The 17,150-nt window shown below is 35.6% G+C and overlaps 1 long non-coding RNA gene across 1 annotated transcript; it reads right to left on the reverse strand.

Annotated features, from left to right (window-relative positions):
• Positions 1-15,355: 15,355 nt before the first annotated feature.
• Positions 15,356-16,067, reverse strand: LOC105532978. The gene is made up of 2 exons (XR_001005064.1): positions 15,789-16,067; positions 15,356-15,692 (listed from the first exon to the last, which is right to left on the reverse strand). It is a non-coding gene; the product is annotated as an uncharacterized LOC105532978 (long non-coding RNA).
• Positions 16,068-17,150: the final 1,083 nt, after the last annotated feature.

Consider the following 17,150-nt stretch of genomic DNA (forward strand, 5'->3'; position numbering starts at 1 on the left):
TTCACAGCAAAAAGGATTTGTGTGAGAACTTTTTCTTGGGGATTGCTGTGAGATATTTTATGTCTGTTTTCCTAAAAGCACTTTAATGCTTTGGAAGTAACCATTGTGGATAAGTCATTTCACTCTAAATGCCTGTTTGCACCTTTTAAAAATGGGAATAAAAGTAATCGTATTTATTTGATAGGTTTTACTTGGAAAGAGTAAGTAAATATTCAGTGTGCTTCCCACAGGCCTTATTTGGTCTAGACATTTCTCAAGGGAGCTCCCACTTGCTCTTTCTTCCTCCTTTCTCAGAGAGGCTATCAGGCCTGTTTAGACTGTCATCTTGGACGTTTCATTATAATTTTTGCTTCCCTTTATCATAGCCCTTCTCTCAGAGGTATGCAATTATATGTTTATGTGCTTGTACCTCCATTAGGTCACAGACTATGCCATTTTATTCTCATCTCTACCAATACCTAGACATAGTAAGTCTTTAATACATTTTAAATGATTAAAAATTGATTCTCAATTGCAGGCTTCATTTATCATAGGTGGGGATGCAAACACCCCTCCTGGTCCCTTTTCCTAGAAACCTGAGTTAAAGAAAGGCCACCCACAGCCTTTGATCTCTGGGATGAACAGTGAGGCTCATCAGTGACAGAAGAAAAAAAGAGTTGTGTCCATATTTGGAAAAGCATGTCTCTCAGACATATGGGTTTCTATGAGCAAGAGTCACAAGCTATCATGTTTTGATGAGTCATAAATATCTTTGGTATCAACCAGTTCCAGAAGAAAATTGCTTTAATTCATGGAAGAATACATTCCATCAGAGAAGAAACATATTTCTGAAGCAGAATATAGCACCTTAGGAAAACAGATTCTTTAAAGGTATAAAATAAAGCAAAATTGCAATATCATCTAATAACAAGAGACTTTCTGTTGTTGTTGTTATTTGGTTTTGTTTTGTTTTGTTTTGCTCTTTTGAAAGGGTAATTTGTTACTTAGTAAGCCCTTTATTTTTATTTGGGAAATTAAATAGTTGTAACTAACCCAATGGAATTGTGTTTTGTAAATGTTGGCCTCTTATAAATCAATTTTACTTCCTTCTCTCTAGTGGTGCCGTAGCTCATCCTAGGAAGACAGTCAGTTGGCAATTGTTTTCTGAACTCCTGCAGGGTTCTCAGCAGCCCATTAAGTGATGGATGGTTAGAAAACTGATGGCTGAGAATGTGGGGGAGGTGTGTCTACAGTTAGTCTAGTCACCATTTTATTGAAGCTGGCAGAAGAATTATTGCGTTTCTTGAACTCTAGAAATTATTTTACGAAACCAGAATATTTATAAGCTGATTTATTCTTATAATCAAACTAAATCATATTAACCAAATTTTATCCCTTGTTTATTATAATGAGTAGATTAGCTGTGTTTTTGTGAAGATTTACTATGCACTGGATACTTTTAATTAATGGAGATATCATTTAACTCTTTTTTTAAGGTTATTGGGGGTGAATTGGCCAAATTCAGCGTGGTCCAGGGAAAGTCGGAATTGTCTTATTTGATTGATAGATCGATTCCATTTTTCTTTAAACAGTTTTTTAAATTATACAAGCACTACATTATGTATTTTTTAAAGACCAAAACATTTTTAAAAAGAAGTAGCAATCCCCTTTTGTTACTTGAATTATCATTTTTGGAATGGCACTTTTTAACTCTCTTACCTTTTCTTAAAAAATATATTATTTATTTCTTTGTTGTTACATTTTCTTTTGAGTTCTTACAGAACACAAGGATTTATATTTTTTTTTGCAAACACACCCATCATCTTTCAATCATGATCTTACAAGTTTAATTATATCACAATTTCTGGTTTAAATAATTAAACCACTCAATGTCTAGGATATACCCAGATTAAATATCTGGATATAAAGTGTATGCCACTGCACAAACTTTCTTTATTCTATTGGATAAAATTGCATTCATAACTTGTATAGTTCTGACTATGTAAATATTGTGCTTGGCTGAGTGCTATGAATTAAATGTGTCCCCACCAAATTTCAGTTGTTGCTGATGTGATAGTATTGGGAGATGCAGCTCTTAGGCTGTGATTAGGCCTTGAGTGCTTGGCCCTCATGAGTGGGATTAAGGTGCTTAAAAAAAAAAAAAGGGCTGCATGCATTTTTAGTTTCCTTGCCCTTCCACCTTCCTGCCATATGAGGACATGATATTTCTCCTCTTCAGAGGATGTAGCCCTCCCCAGAAAATCAAACCTGCTGGCAACATATTTTGGGTTTTCCAGCATCCAGAATTGTGGGAAATATTAAAAACAAAAATCATATGATCATCTCAACAGATGCAGAAAAATCTTCCAATAAAATTCAACATCCCTTTATGATAAAAACTGTCAACAAACTAGGCATTGAAGGAATGTACTTCAAAATAAGAAGAGCTAACTATGAAAAACCCACAGCCAGCAACATACTGAATGGGCAAAAGCTGGAAGTATTCCCTCTGAAAACCAGAACAAAACAAAGATGTCCTCTCTCACCGTTTCTATACAACATATTACTGTAAGTCCTAGCCAGAAGAATCAGGCAAAAGAAAGAAATAAAAGGCATACAAATATGAAGAGAAGAAGTCAAACTATCCCTGTGTGCAGAAAATATGATTGTATACCTGGAACACCTTGCAGTCTCTGCCCAAAAGCTACTTGATCTGATACACAACTTCAGCAACGTTTCAGGATACAGAATCAGAGTACAAAAATTAGTAGCATTCCTATACCCCAACAACATCCAAGCCAAGAGACAAATCAAGATGCAATCCCATTCACAATAGCCACAGAAGAATAAAATACCTAGGAATACAGCTAGCCAAGGAGGCGAAAGACCTCTACAATGAGAATTACAAAACACTGCACAAAGAAATCATAGATGACACAAACAAATGTAAAAACATTTTGTGCTCATAGATACAAATAATCAATATTGTCAAAATGGCCATACTGCTCAAAACGATTTACAGACTCAATGTTATTCCTATCAAACTACCAATAGGATTCTTACAGAATTAGAAAAAATCTATTTTAAAGTTCATATGGAACCAAAAAGGAGCCCAAATAGCCAAGGTAATACTAAGCAAAAAGAGCAAAGCTGGAGGCATCACATTACTGGACTTCAAATGATACTTCAAGGCTACAGCAACCCGAACAGCATGATACTGGTATAAAAACAGACACATAGACCAATGAAACAGAATAGAAAGCCCAGAAGTAATGCTGCATCCTTACAACCATCTGATCTTCAACAGAACTGACAAAAAAAGCAATGGAGAAAGAACGCCCTATTCAGTAAATCGTGCTGAGATAACCGGCTAGCCATATGCAGAAGATTAAAACAGAACCCCTTCTTATATGATATACAAAAATTAACAGAAGAAGGATTAAAAATTTAAATCTAAAGCTAAAAACTATAATAACCCTGGAAGATAATCTAAGAAGTACCATTCTGAACATAGGACCTGGCAAAGACTTCATGACAAAGATGCCAAAAGCAATTGCAACAAAAACAAAAATTGACAATAGTATTTAATTAAACTAAAGAGCTTCTGCACAAAACAAAACAAAACAAAACAAAACAAAAACCACTAACATCAGAGTGAATAGACAACCTAGAGAATGGGAGAAAATTTTTGCAAAATATGTATCTGACAATTGTCTAATATCCATAGTTTATAAGGAACTTAAATTTACAAGAAACAAGCAACCCATTACAAAGTGGGCAAAGGATATGAACAAACACTTTTCAAAAGAAGACATACATGTAGCCAACAAGCATATGAAAAAATGCTCAATGTCACTAATCATTAGAGGAATGCAAATCAAAGCCACAATGAGATATCATCTCACGCCAGTCAAAATGACTAGTACTAGAAAGTCAAAAAACAACAGATGCTGGCGAGGTTGTGGAGAAAAGAGAAGGCTTATGCACTGCTGGCGAGAATATAAATTAGTTTAGCCATTGTGGAAAGCAGTTTGGTGATTTTTCAAAGAACTTAAAACAGAACTACCATTTGACTCAGGAATCCCGTTATTAGGTATATAGCCAAAGGAATATAAATCATTCTACCATAAAGACACATTCGTGCTTATGTGCATCACAGCACTAGTCACAACAGCAAAGACATGGAATCAACCTAAATGCCCATCAATGGTAGACTGGATAAGGAAAATGTGATACACACCATGAAATACCATGGACACAAAGAAGGGAACAAGACATGGGGGTCTATTTGAGAGTGGAGGATGGGAGGAGGGTGGTGATTAGAAAACGACCTATCAGATACTATGCTTATTGCCTAGGTGATAAAATAATGTGTACAGCAAACTTCTACAGCATGCAATTTACCTGTATAACAAACCTGCACATGTACCCTTGAACCTAAAAAGTTAAAAATAAAAACAAAAAAACAGAACTGTGAGAAGTAAAGTTCTGTTTATTATAAATTTCCCAGTCTCAGGTGTTTTGTTATAGCAGCATAAATGGATTAAGACACTAAACCACCAGTTTTTGCTCTGTGATCACATTTCTGTTTTGGTATACTTTTTTGTTTGTTTGTTTTTATTGGTGTTAGTGATTGCCTTGAGAACAGCAGGGGGGATGTTTGTCTCCATGATTCAATCACCTCCCACCAGTCCCCTCTTCCAACACTGGGAATTGCAATTCGACATGCGATTTGGGTGGGGACACAGAGCCAAATCATATCACCTCCTCACAAATACACCTGTAAATGTTTTAACAGCTACCTGAGCATCACTCAGCCCAGTCGTGCTGATACATAAAATTAAACACCGCACCTTTATTTTCAGTGGAACACCTTTCAATAATGCTTTTTCCATTAAAAAATGTGTGGTCAAAACTAGTAGTTACTCAATCAGTTATAACGTTTTAAAACTTGAATATATCTCTTCCAGCATCCTCTGTCTTCTGGATTCTATGTGGATTAGATTTTCCCTAAGCCTTTTAATCATTTGTTATCCTGAGATTTTTCCCCTTCACAGTCCTAGAGATTTGTATTTCCTCTTTTCTCCTACATTGGAACCTAAGATTTCTTGAGTTCTTGCTTTCCTTTTTCTTGGTTTACTGTCTCTTTTTTTGGAGCATATCCTCCAAAAATATTTTTGGAAAAAGTATGAGTAAAAGGCAAATTCTTCAAGATCACGAATGTCTAAACCTGTTTTCATTTGAAAATTAACAGGTAGAGATAATTCCCATATAGAAATTAAAGTTGCAAATCATTTTTCATCGGAAGTTTTAATGTATCACATGCATTACATGCATAGGAAAATTCTAATAATATTTCTTTTTTCTATACTTTGTTTATACCCTATTACACCTTTTCTTATTTTTCCTATAACTTTTGGTTTCTACTTTATGTTTCTGGGGTTCTGAAAGTTTGCGATGATTTTCCTTATTGTGTGTATCTTTTGATCTATTGCAGAAGTTATCAAAGCTTTTTCGGAAGGATCCAGATAGTAAATATTGTAAGCTTTGCAGGCCATACATTCTGTATCTCAATTACTCAGCTCTGCCATTGTAGTGTGAAAGTAATTGCAGCAATATTAAACAAGTGGGCATGGCTGTGTTTCAATAAAACTTTATTTAGAAAAATAAGTCGCAAGCTGAATTTGATCTATGCTCTATAATTTGCTGCCTCTGATCTATTGTGTTATAGACCTAGTGTTTACTTTCAACATGAAAATTATTTAGATTGGGGATTTGTCATTTTTCTCTGACATTGTTCTTCCTTTTCATCTGTCTTCTATTTCCGGAACTACAATTAAATAGATTATGGTGTAAAAAGTTTGATTTTATGTATTTTCTCCTTTTTTCCACATTTTTATATTTTTGTTCTTTTGTATCTTCAAATTTATTTAATTAGGAATTTTCAGAGAAAGAGAATCAATGGGATGAGAAGCTTTCTGTCTATCTATCTATTATCTATCCATCTGTTTCTCTAGATTCCAAATCTAAAATGTGGATCAGCATGCTTGAGACTTAAAAGAGTTTATGATCCAGTTTCATTCCAAAGGTGGCAGCCAGAGTTCCACGGAGAGCTGATGATGCAGATGAAGTTTAAAGGTAGAGTCTTGAAGACTTTTTTTTAACTCAGGGGAGGCTCAGTGTTTTATGATCTAATCAGGCCTTCAATAGATTGAGACCAGTTCCCATTATGGAGGGCATCTTGCTTTAGTCTTATTCAAAAACACCCTGTCAGAAACATCCAGTATAATGTCTGACCAAGTATCTGGGTATCCTGTGGTCCAGTTAAATTAGCACATAAAATTAACTAACACATGTTTCTTCTATCCTATCTATTTAAATTTTGATTCTGCTATTATATATTTAATTTTCAAAAGCTTGTTCTTATTTTCTGAATACCCTTCTTTCATAAGATCCTACCTTTTTGTTTGCTTATTTGAATGCTGTATATTATCTTATTTCTATAAGAACACTATATTTGTTTAGCTTTCACTTTTTATTTTTAGTTTGTTTTTCTGGTCTTTACATAAATTCTATTTTTTGAGCTTCCATTTTTAGTTTGCTCTGGATTCTGCCTTTCATGTTAGAGGATTTACTCAAATATCTGCCAATCCTTGAGTATTCATTCATCAATACGATTTAAGGTAGTGAAAAATTACTTTGAATTTCAGGTTGTGTAAGTGGGACTTTCTGACTGGTGGACCTCAATGAATGATGCTAAAACAGGGACCTGGCCATATTATTGGGGATTCCTTCAAATGTGAATATCTGTACAGTTTTAGTCTGGTCAAATTTCTTAGATAGAGACCTTTCACTTTCCTTGACTTTGGGCATATAAACCAGCTTCCATCTCGAAGGAAGTCAAGTTGTAGAAAAGGGAACTTAGCAGTCTTGCTATTCAGGTTGTAGATTTTTGCTTAAGTTTCCTATTTTTAATACATGTCTTATCTAAACCTCAGCTTTGTCCTGCGTACCCACATCAAGAGCATCTTTAGTTTCACTTCTCCAAAGAGTAAGATTCCCACATTCTTTCGGCCTGGTTGGGGGAAGAGCAGCACCTGGCATTCTGGCCAGGGGAAGATATCTGTAATTATAAGTTACAGATTTATTTAAAAATTAACTTTCAGTGAATCCTCCTCTTTTCAACTGTCTCCTCATTCCTACCTTGTAAGATACCAGGTGACTTTCCTGAGTCTTTGCAAAGTTTTGTGGCATGAGTCATCTTGTTTCTTTTGATCTTCTTCATGCTCCTTCAGTCATTTGGGTTTCTGCTTCCTCCCCACTGATGATGTGGTTTTCATTAATCCATCTGTTTCTCATCTTCCTAAATTTTGTTGACATACCTCATCTGCTTACTTACACCTTCTCTTTTTTTCCACTGGGTACTTCTGGATTTATACCATGTTTATTCCTTTACAGGCATGATAATGGCATTTCAGAAGATCCAAAGAAAAATGTACGTTCTAAGTACACCATACTTAAGTGAAAAACAATAACAAATATTTATTGTTTTCCTGACACATTCCACATACTTTTATATGCATCATAAATAGAGCAAGAAACAAATGGCATATTGTCTCTGCCCTCTCAAATCTTTATTGTAGTAGAGGGAAATAAAAAATAAAGAAATAAATGTACAAAATAGTTTATAAGTATTGCTTTTAAAAGACAAAGCAAGGTAAAGGGTAACTGGGTAATGATGGGAGGGATCTAATAAGACAGGAAATCAAAAAATCTTTCTCTGAAGAGGTGATATTTAAACAAAAACCAGAATTAGTTAAGGATAGGAGGCAAGTTAGAAATTGGGGGAACATATTTCCAAATAGAGGGATCAGCAAAGGCCCCATGGCAAATATAAACTGGACACTCGAAATGGCAAAAGGACAAATGTGGCTGGGAGGGAATGAGCATGAAGAAACAGACCACAAAACCACAAAGGCAAGGAAAGACCAGATCATTTGGGACCTTCTGGGTCTTGGTAAGAAGGTTGAAATTTGTTCAGAATGAGAAGGAAATGTTAAAATCTAATTTTCTTTCTTTTAAAGAAATTTATTTTTGCCATTCTATAAAGACTAAACTCTTGGGAGCTTAGAGGGAAAGCAGAAAGGCCTGCTGAATACTATTGAACTAATCCAGATGAATGAATTTCATGTCTTGAACCCAGCTGGCAATGGAGGATAAAAGTAGTGAGGTGGTATCAGTAAGGCATAAATGGTGATGCCACTTATATTGCTGGTAAAAAAAAGACTGAGAGAGAAAAACAGGTTGAGGAATAGATCAACAAAAGTCAAAAGGTTCCTTTTAGTACATACTACTTTTGAGAGATGCCAAGTATCAGTTTAACTATCTCAATTTATGGTAGTCAGTAATGACATTTAAAGTTGTAGAACCAGATGAGATTACATAGAACAGGGATCTACAAACTATAACCATCAGTCCAAATATGGCCATTGGTTGTTTTTATTGGAACATAAAAACATTTGTTTTTGTATATTCTATATGGCAATTTTTGCACTACAATGGCAGAGTTAAGTAGTTGCAACAGAAACCATATTGCCCTAAAGTTTGAAATATTTACTATCTGATCTTTTATGGAAAAAGTTTGCTGACTTTTGACCTAGGGAGTAATCGAAGACAAATAAGAAAGTCAAGGATCAAGTTCTGGAGTTCACAAACATTTAAAGATTGGAAAGATGAAGGTGACCCAGCAAAAGACACTGAGAAGAAACAGCCAGCGAGGAAAGGAAAACCAGGTAGATGTGATATCCCAGGAACCAAGTACATTCTTAGGAAGAGTATTTAACTATGACAGATGTTGCTGAGAAGCAATCCAACATGAGGATGATGGGACTTGGCAAGATGAATTTGTGGTAACCTTGACAAGAAGTTTCTATGGAGCAGTAGCAATGAGGTCTAATTGTGTGTTCAAGAGAAAATGGAAGGTAAGGATGTGAAAACAATTAATATAAAAAAAGTTTTCAGTTTTGCTGTAAACACAAGCAGAAAAATTAGATTGTAGCTGAAAGGAGAAAAGGTGTGAAAGGAGAAAAGGTGTGAAAGGAGAAAAGGTGTGAAAGAAGAAAGCACAGGTTGGTTTGCTAAGAAGGAGACTTTAAGACAGAAATCAGAGTACAGAAAGGTTGTATTTTCAGAATCAACATCTACGGAAGGGAAGGCAAGATTGGATAAAGAAACAACCAATGGGTCAAACAAGAAATCACAAGGGAAATTTAAAATTATATTGAGACAAATGTAATGGAAACAGCAAAACAAAACCTATGGGATGTAACAAAAGTAGTTTTAAGAGGGAAATGCATAGCAATAAATGTCTACATTAAAAAACAAGAAAGAGGGGCCAGGCGTGGTGGCTCACACCAGTAATCCCAGCCCTTTGGGAGGCATGGGCAGGTGGATAACTTGAACCCATTAGTTCAAGACCAGCCTGGGCACCATGGTGAAACCTCATCTCTACAAAAAAATACAAAAATCAGGCCATGGTGATACGTGCCAGCAGTCCCAGCTACTCAAGAGGCTGAGATAGGAGGATTGATTGAGCCCCAGATGTGCAGGTTTCAGTGAGCCAAGATTGTGCCATTGCACTCCAGCATGGACAACAGAGTGAGACCCTGTCTCAAAACAAAACAAGAAGGAAGATTCAAAGTAACTAATCTAACATTGCACCTCAAGGGACTGGAAAAGAGGAGCAAACTAAACTCAAAGTTCGCAAAAGAAAAGAAATAGTACAGATCAAAACAGAAATAAATCAAATAAAAAATAGAAATGCCATAGAAAAACAAATAAAACTAAGAGTTTTTTTAACAAAAATAAAATCAACAAACTCTTAGCTAGACTAAGTAAGGATAAATTAAAAACAATAAATAAAATCAACAATGAAAGTAGAGACATTGCAACAGTTTCCTCAGAAATAAAAAGGATCATAAAGGGCTACTATGAACAATTACATGCAAACAAATTAAATAGCCTAGAGGAAATGGATATATTCCTAGAAAAATACAACCTACCAAGATTGAATCAGGAAGAAGTAGAAAGCTTGAGCAGAACAATAACAAATAAAGAGATTAAAGAAGTAACAAAACACCTCTCAACAAAGAAAACCCGAGAAGCAGATGGCTTCATAGCTAAATTCTACCAAACATTCAAAGAAGAATTCATACTAATACTCCTGAAATCTTTCAAAAAATAAAACTAAAGGGAGTACTTCCAAATACATTTTATGAGAAAAGTATCACCTTAATACCTAAACCAGACAGATATATCACAATAAAAGAAAATTACAGGCCAATTTCTCTGAGAATCATTGATGCAGAAATCCTCAATAAAATATTAACAAATTCAATGTAACAAAAAGATTCTATATCATGATTAAGTGGAATTTATCCTCGGCATGCAAGTTTGGCTTAACATATGCAAATCAATAAGTGTGGTACATCATATTAACAGAATGAAAGCTTAAAACCACATAATTATCCCACTTTACACAGAAAAAGCATTCGACAAAGTTCAACATTCTCTCTTGATAAAAGTCATCAACAGTTTATGTATAAAAGGAAAGTTTCTCAACATAATAAAGATCATTTATTTAAAAAACTTACAACTAATGTTATGATCAATGAAGAAAAACTGAAAGGATATTTACTCAATCCTACACAAGGCAAGGATGTTTACTTTTGCCTTTTTCATTCAACATGGTACTGGAAGTACTAGCAAGACTAATCAAACAGGAAGAAAATGAAAGAAAAGGCACCCAAATTGGAAAGAGAAAAAGAAGTAAAATTATTTCTATTTGCAGATGACATTTTATCTGTAGCAAACCCCAGCATGTACACACACACATACACAAACATACAAAAGCACATACAAACTGTTAGAACTAATAAATGAATTAAGTAAAGTTGCAGTATACAAACTCAACATGCAAAAAATTAGTAGCATTTTTATACATACATAACAACCTAACTGAAAAATACATCAATAAAACAATCACATGTATGATAGCATATAAATACCTAGGAATAAATGTAATGAGCAAATAAAAGATATGTACAATAAAAACTATAAGACATTGATGCAACAAGTTAAATAAGACACAAATAAATGAAAAGATATCCTATGCTCATAGATTCAAAGAATCAATATTGTTAAAATGTTCTTGCTATTCAAAGCTACATACAGATTCAATCCCTACAAAAATAGCAATGGCGTTTTTCACAGAAATAGGAAAAATAATTCCACAATTTCTTAGGAACTAAAAAAGTGCCACAGCAATTCAAAGAAAGCAAAACAAAATTGTAACATTACACTTACTGATTTAAAATAATTTTATAAAACTATAGTAATTGAAACAGTATGGGTACTGCCATTAATATAGACATATCAACCAGTGGAATAGAATACAGAGCCCAGAAATCGATTTGAACATATAGGGTCAACTATGTTTTGACAAGGGCACCAAGAGAACACAATTGGGAAAGAATAGTTTCTTTAATAAATGACACTAGGAAAACTTTATTTCCATATGCAAAAGAGTAAAATTGGATCTTTATACTATATGCAAAAATCAACTCAAAATAGATAAAAGAGTTAAATGTAAGACCTGAGACCATAACATTCCTTGAAGAGAACACAGGAGGAAAGTTCCTTGACACTGGCCTTGGCAATGATATTTGGATACTATACCAAAATCTTAGGCTGTATAACAATAAATAAAAAAATATTACTACATCAAACCAAGAAGCTTCTACATAGTAAAGGAAATAATCAAAACATGAAACAGCAACCTATGGACTGGGAAAAAGTATGTTTACAAACCATATCTCTGATAAGAAGTTAGTATCCAAAATGTATAAAGCACTCATACACCTCAACAGTAGAAAAACAAGCAACCCTATTAAAAATTGGGCAAAGGACCTGAATAGAGAAGAAGGCATATAAAATGGCCCACAGCTCTATGAAAAGGTGCTCAACATTATTAGTTACTAAGAAAATGCAAATTAAACCCACTATGAGTTATCACTTCACATTCCTTAGGATGGCTATTATCAAAAAGTCAAGAAATAACAAATGTTGGCAAAAATGTTGGTGTGGAGAAAAGGGAACCCTTGTGCACTGTTGGTAGAGATGTAGATTGGTGTAGCCATAATGGAAACCGTGTGGAGCTTCCAAAAGAAATTGAAAATAGAACTATCATATGACCGAGCAATTCCTTTTCTGGTCATATACCAAAAGGAAATGAAATAATCACTTCATAAAGATATCTGAACTCTCATGATCATTGCAACATTATTCACAAATAGCCAAGATATGGAAACAACCTAAGTGTGCCTTGACAAATGAATGGATAAAAAAATGTGTATGTCTGTGTGTCCTCAATAGTCATTCAATTTTGTCATTCAATTGTACATTGATTATCTGCCTTATATACACACACATACACAATGAAATGTTATTCAACCTTAAAAGTGAAGACCCCAGCATTTGTCCCAAAATAGATGCGTGTGGATGATATTCTGCTAAGTGAAATAAGACAGGCACAAAAAAATTTCCATAATCTCACTTACATGTGGAATCTTTAAAGAAGAGTAAAAATATACAGAGATGGAGAATTAAAGAGTTGTCACCAGGAGCTGAGGGCGGGAAGAAAATGAGGAGAAGTAGGTTAGAGGTTACAAAGTGGAAGATATGTAGGATGAACAAGACCAGTGATCTATTGTATAACATGAGAATAATAGTTAATAAAATTGTGCCGTATTTGCAGAGAAAAGGAAAGTGTGCAGTTTTCTATACCAATGTAGATCCATGTCAAAAATTAAAAGTGAACATTCAGGATGATAATGGCTACTGAACATATTTCTAAATTGGATAAATGTGCAATTATTTTAAGCATATTTTAATTGGTACATCTAGAAAATATTTTTTTCACATTCTCATAAAAAGAAATTTTTTTTGGTCCAATTTCCCATTTTTATCTCCATGGCATACAAAACACATCTTTTAAAATTGCAATGGAAGAAAACTTTTGGAGGTGATTGATTTCCCTATTACCTTGATTGAAGCGATGGTTTCACAGATACATGCATATATCCAAAGTCACTCTATTTATACATAAATAAGTACAGTTTATTTTATATCCATTATACCTCAGTAAAACTGTTTAATAGTAATAATAACACAAAATCACAGAGAAACAATCTGTTTTGGTAATTTTTTCATATAAATACAGTGATCTTAAAAAAAATGATTGAAGAAGTTGGCTGACACAAGATCCAATAAAAATTTCAGTCAACTTCTTGGGGAGCTCTGAAGCTGAGATGGGCTTCAGAGACATCCCTGGATGATAGAAGCATGTCAGACCTTTTGATGCAGTCATTGATCAATCAGTGGGTGTGGGTTGCTCAAGAAAGGGAACACCTGTGGGCAAGGTGGCCCTGCTCCACTCAGGCAATTCCTGAAGAAGCCTGACAAGTTAGAGCTCTCAGCCAGCAGCATTCCAAGCCGCTAGAAGACTAAATCTTTCATTCCCAAGGATGGAGCTGGGAATGAAGGCAAGATGAAGCTAGAATTCACTTCAATAGGGGTTTTAAAATAGGAAACCTCCTACTCTTTTCTTCCCCCATCGCTTCAATGCCTCTCTTGCATTGTCCTTCATAGTCCTGAAAATTTTAAATTTCCCTTCAGACTCGAAATAAACTGGAGTTTGTCTTCTGCCTTATCCAAAAATGATGGAAAATGCTTGCTGTTTTACTATCCTGGCTTGGCTTTCTTTCTTCTAAAGAACATTAATATGATTATTAGCTTTTTCTTAAGGAATTATGGATTATTGTTTTGATCCAGAGGTGCTTCTCAAAAACTGTTGGTCCTCCTCCATATAAAATCTAGCATAAGGGAGAATAAGTGTAATGCGAATTCAAGGGCTCCTAGCTTTGGCCTTTGAAAACAGAGCTGAGTTAGAAACTAGATTAGATAGGAAGGAATTTTTATACTGCTTCATGTCTCTTCTTAAATTGTGTCTATCACGTTCCTTTCATCTAATAAATGTTTCTTATTTTTAGTCTCTTTAACATCAATTTGGAATCACAGGTGGAAATAAATTCATCAGACCTCTAATCCAACCATCTCCCCAATACAAAGACACCTTGTGTAAATGATTTGGCTAGGTGTTATCCATCTCTGTTTGCATGAATTGAGGAGTGGGGACCTCAGCAAATGTTCAGTATTGAGTAAAAATGATTCTCCCTATAATTTCTATCCCCTAGTTCTAGTTCCACATTTACAGAATAGGTGTAATTTCTCTTCTGCATTAGAGCCTTCCAGATTTCTAGATAACTTTCAATCCTCTTTCCTTGCCTACCTACCTTTAATACTCCTCTTCTGGTGGCTAAATATGTCCCTGATGTTCATTCAATCTAGCCACCCAACTGCATATTGATCATCTGTCTTAGGCCAGGCACAGGGCTACATTCTTGAACTATATATAAATCCAAAACACCAGAAAGTAGTTTATAGTATTTTCATTATTCTGGTTGCTCTCTTGGGTCATTTCTAACTAAAATGGGGTGTTTCCTCTTGGTTAAAAATTTATTCTTTGCTTCTCTTTCTTTCTCAGGTTAGATTCTTTCCATACAAAATCTTAACTAACAGACACCCTTTACTGAAGACTCACCCTATAAGATGTGCTATGCTCACCACTTTACAATCATTTCCTCAGTTCATATTTACAAGAAACCTGGAGGTAAGTATTTGTATTATCCCTTTTTTAACAGGTTAAGAAACTAAGTCTTTGAAATGTTAGGCAACTTCACCAAGATCTAAGCCAGTCAGTAATGGAACTGATTGTCAATCCTAGGTCTGTGTGGATTGATAGGACCTGAGCTCTTAGCTACAAGGCTGCTCTTCTCTATAGCCTTGGCACTAAATAGCATTCAAATGCCAGTAACCCCCAAATGTATATCACTTCTGTTGTGGGTGGAATTATGTCCTCTCAAAAGTTACACTGAAACACTGATTGCCTTAATACCTCAGAATGTGAACTTTTTTGAAAATAGGACTGTGACAGATGTAAGTAGTTAAGATGAAGTCGTACTGGAGTAGTTGGACCCTTTATGCAGCATGACTGCTATCCTCGTAGGAAAAGGGAGATTTGGACTCCGAGTGAAGGCCATGTGAAGACAGAGGCAGACACTGGGGTGATGCTACTGCCAGCCAATGATCACTTGGGACCACCAGAAGCTGCAAGTGGCAAGAAAGAATCCTTCCCTGGGGCCCTTCACGGGGTACAATCCTGCCAATACCTTGATTTCAGACTTCCGGTCACCAGAACTGTGGTACAATAAATGTCTATTGTTTTAAACCACCTAGTTTGTGGTACCTTATTATGGCAGCTCTGGAAAATTAATCCCTTCAGGCCTCTGTTTTGAGCTTCAATGTCACATTTCCAACTGCTCCACAACACTTTTCTTTGACGGCATCGTAGGCAGATACTATTTAAATAGCCAGTGCTGATTTTGCAAGCTTGCCTGCTCTCTCTTCCATGATCATCTTCCAGTGCTTCCTCCTCTCTGTGCATTACACCAATATCCACACAGTAACTCACACTTGAAAGATTTCCACTTACTTTTCAAATATGTATTGTGTGGCTGCTGGCACTGGGAGAGGTGCTAGGGACAAAGAAGAAGAGAACAATTAAAGTAGCTATCACTGTGCTAGTGCTTACTATAAACATGACATCCTTCTAAAGGCTTTGAGTATATTACCTAATGTATTCCTTGCAACAACTCCATGAAGTAGGACTAGTCGTATCTCCATTTGACAGATCAGGAGATGAAGACACAGAGAAGTCGATTAGCTTTTCTTGGATCACACAGTTGGCCAGCAGCAGAATCAAGATTTGAACCCAAGCAATCTGGCCCCGTGGTTGTGTACTTAATGACGGAGATTTTCATTTTCTTGGGAGAGAACAGCTCCTGCTTCAAGGATTATACATCCTTGTAGAGGAGCTAAACTATTAAAGTACTTTATAAGTGAGTGAATATAATGTTATAAACTGTGATACGTGATGGGAAGGGAAATTAAACAGCATTAGAGGAAAGGCAAGAGGATCAATTTCCCTGGAGAAGAGATGCTCAAGCTGAGACCTGATGAAGGAGCAACATTTCACCAGGTTAAAAGAGGGGAAAAGGGAATTATTAGGCAAAGCGAACAGCATATACAAGGCCTTGTGATGGAATCAGACCAGACATTTCTCCCTTCCTCATACCCCAAGTCCAACTGATTGCTGAGTGTTATTGAATTTGTTTTCTAAATATTTGTCACTTCCCTACAAGTCCATAGTCACTTCTAGACTACTATAATAACCTTCTAACTGCTCTCTGTGCATCTACATTTGACTCTCCAATCAGAATGCTGTACAGCAGCAATGTTTATAATTTACATGCAAGTTTTATTGGGTCTCTCTTCTGTTGAAAACTCTTCAGTAGGTTCCCCCTTCCATTCAGCATGCAATCCTAACTATGTGTCATGATGCTGTGGACATCTGAGATTTCAAGTTTCTACTGTCTTTTCCTTAGGTCTGATAATAGCAATACATATCCCCTGACTTTGCCTTTGGAGAACGCTTCTTTACCAAATACTTCAGGAAATCATGGTGGCTCTCTCAGTTGCGGGATTTTCTCTCCAGACTGCAAGGGCAAGCCCGTGACCAAGAATTGTTTGTTTACTGCACGGCATCTCATGCTGCTCTGCTTGATGTTGATGGTGAAGATCAAGTTTAGGCCAGAAGCAAGATGCAGAGGTTTATATGTACTCAGTAGAGGAAAGTTCTCTTCTTCCATTGGAATATATAGCTAGGAAGTTGTATGGGGCCATATGTAGCCAAAATCCCTCAATCTCTAACACCTAGAAAGAGTCCATCTGTAGGATGAGAGAATGTGGCTGAAATAAAGATAAAAACACATATGAGAGTTGAGAGTCTAGGCAGCATGATCTGAGTTCCTGGATCTGATTATTTCCAAGGCAAGTGTTACTCTTACTTTTTTTTTCAATATGAGCAAATACATTCCTTGCTACCACCCCCCACTCCACCACCCCCCCAACACACACACCTTTTTCCCATGCAT

The sequence above is a fragment of the Mandrillus leucophaeus genome, unplaced genomic scaffold (assembly GCF_000951045.1).
Source record: "Mandrillus leucophaeus isolate KB7577 unplaced genomic scaffold, Mleu.le_1.0 Scaffold1210, whole genome shotgun sequence".
Taxonomy (NCBI): Eukaryota; Metazoa; Chordata; class Mammalia; order Primates; family Cercopithecidae; genus Mandrillus; species Mandrillus leucophaeus.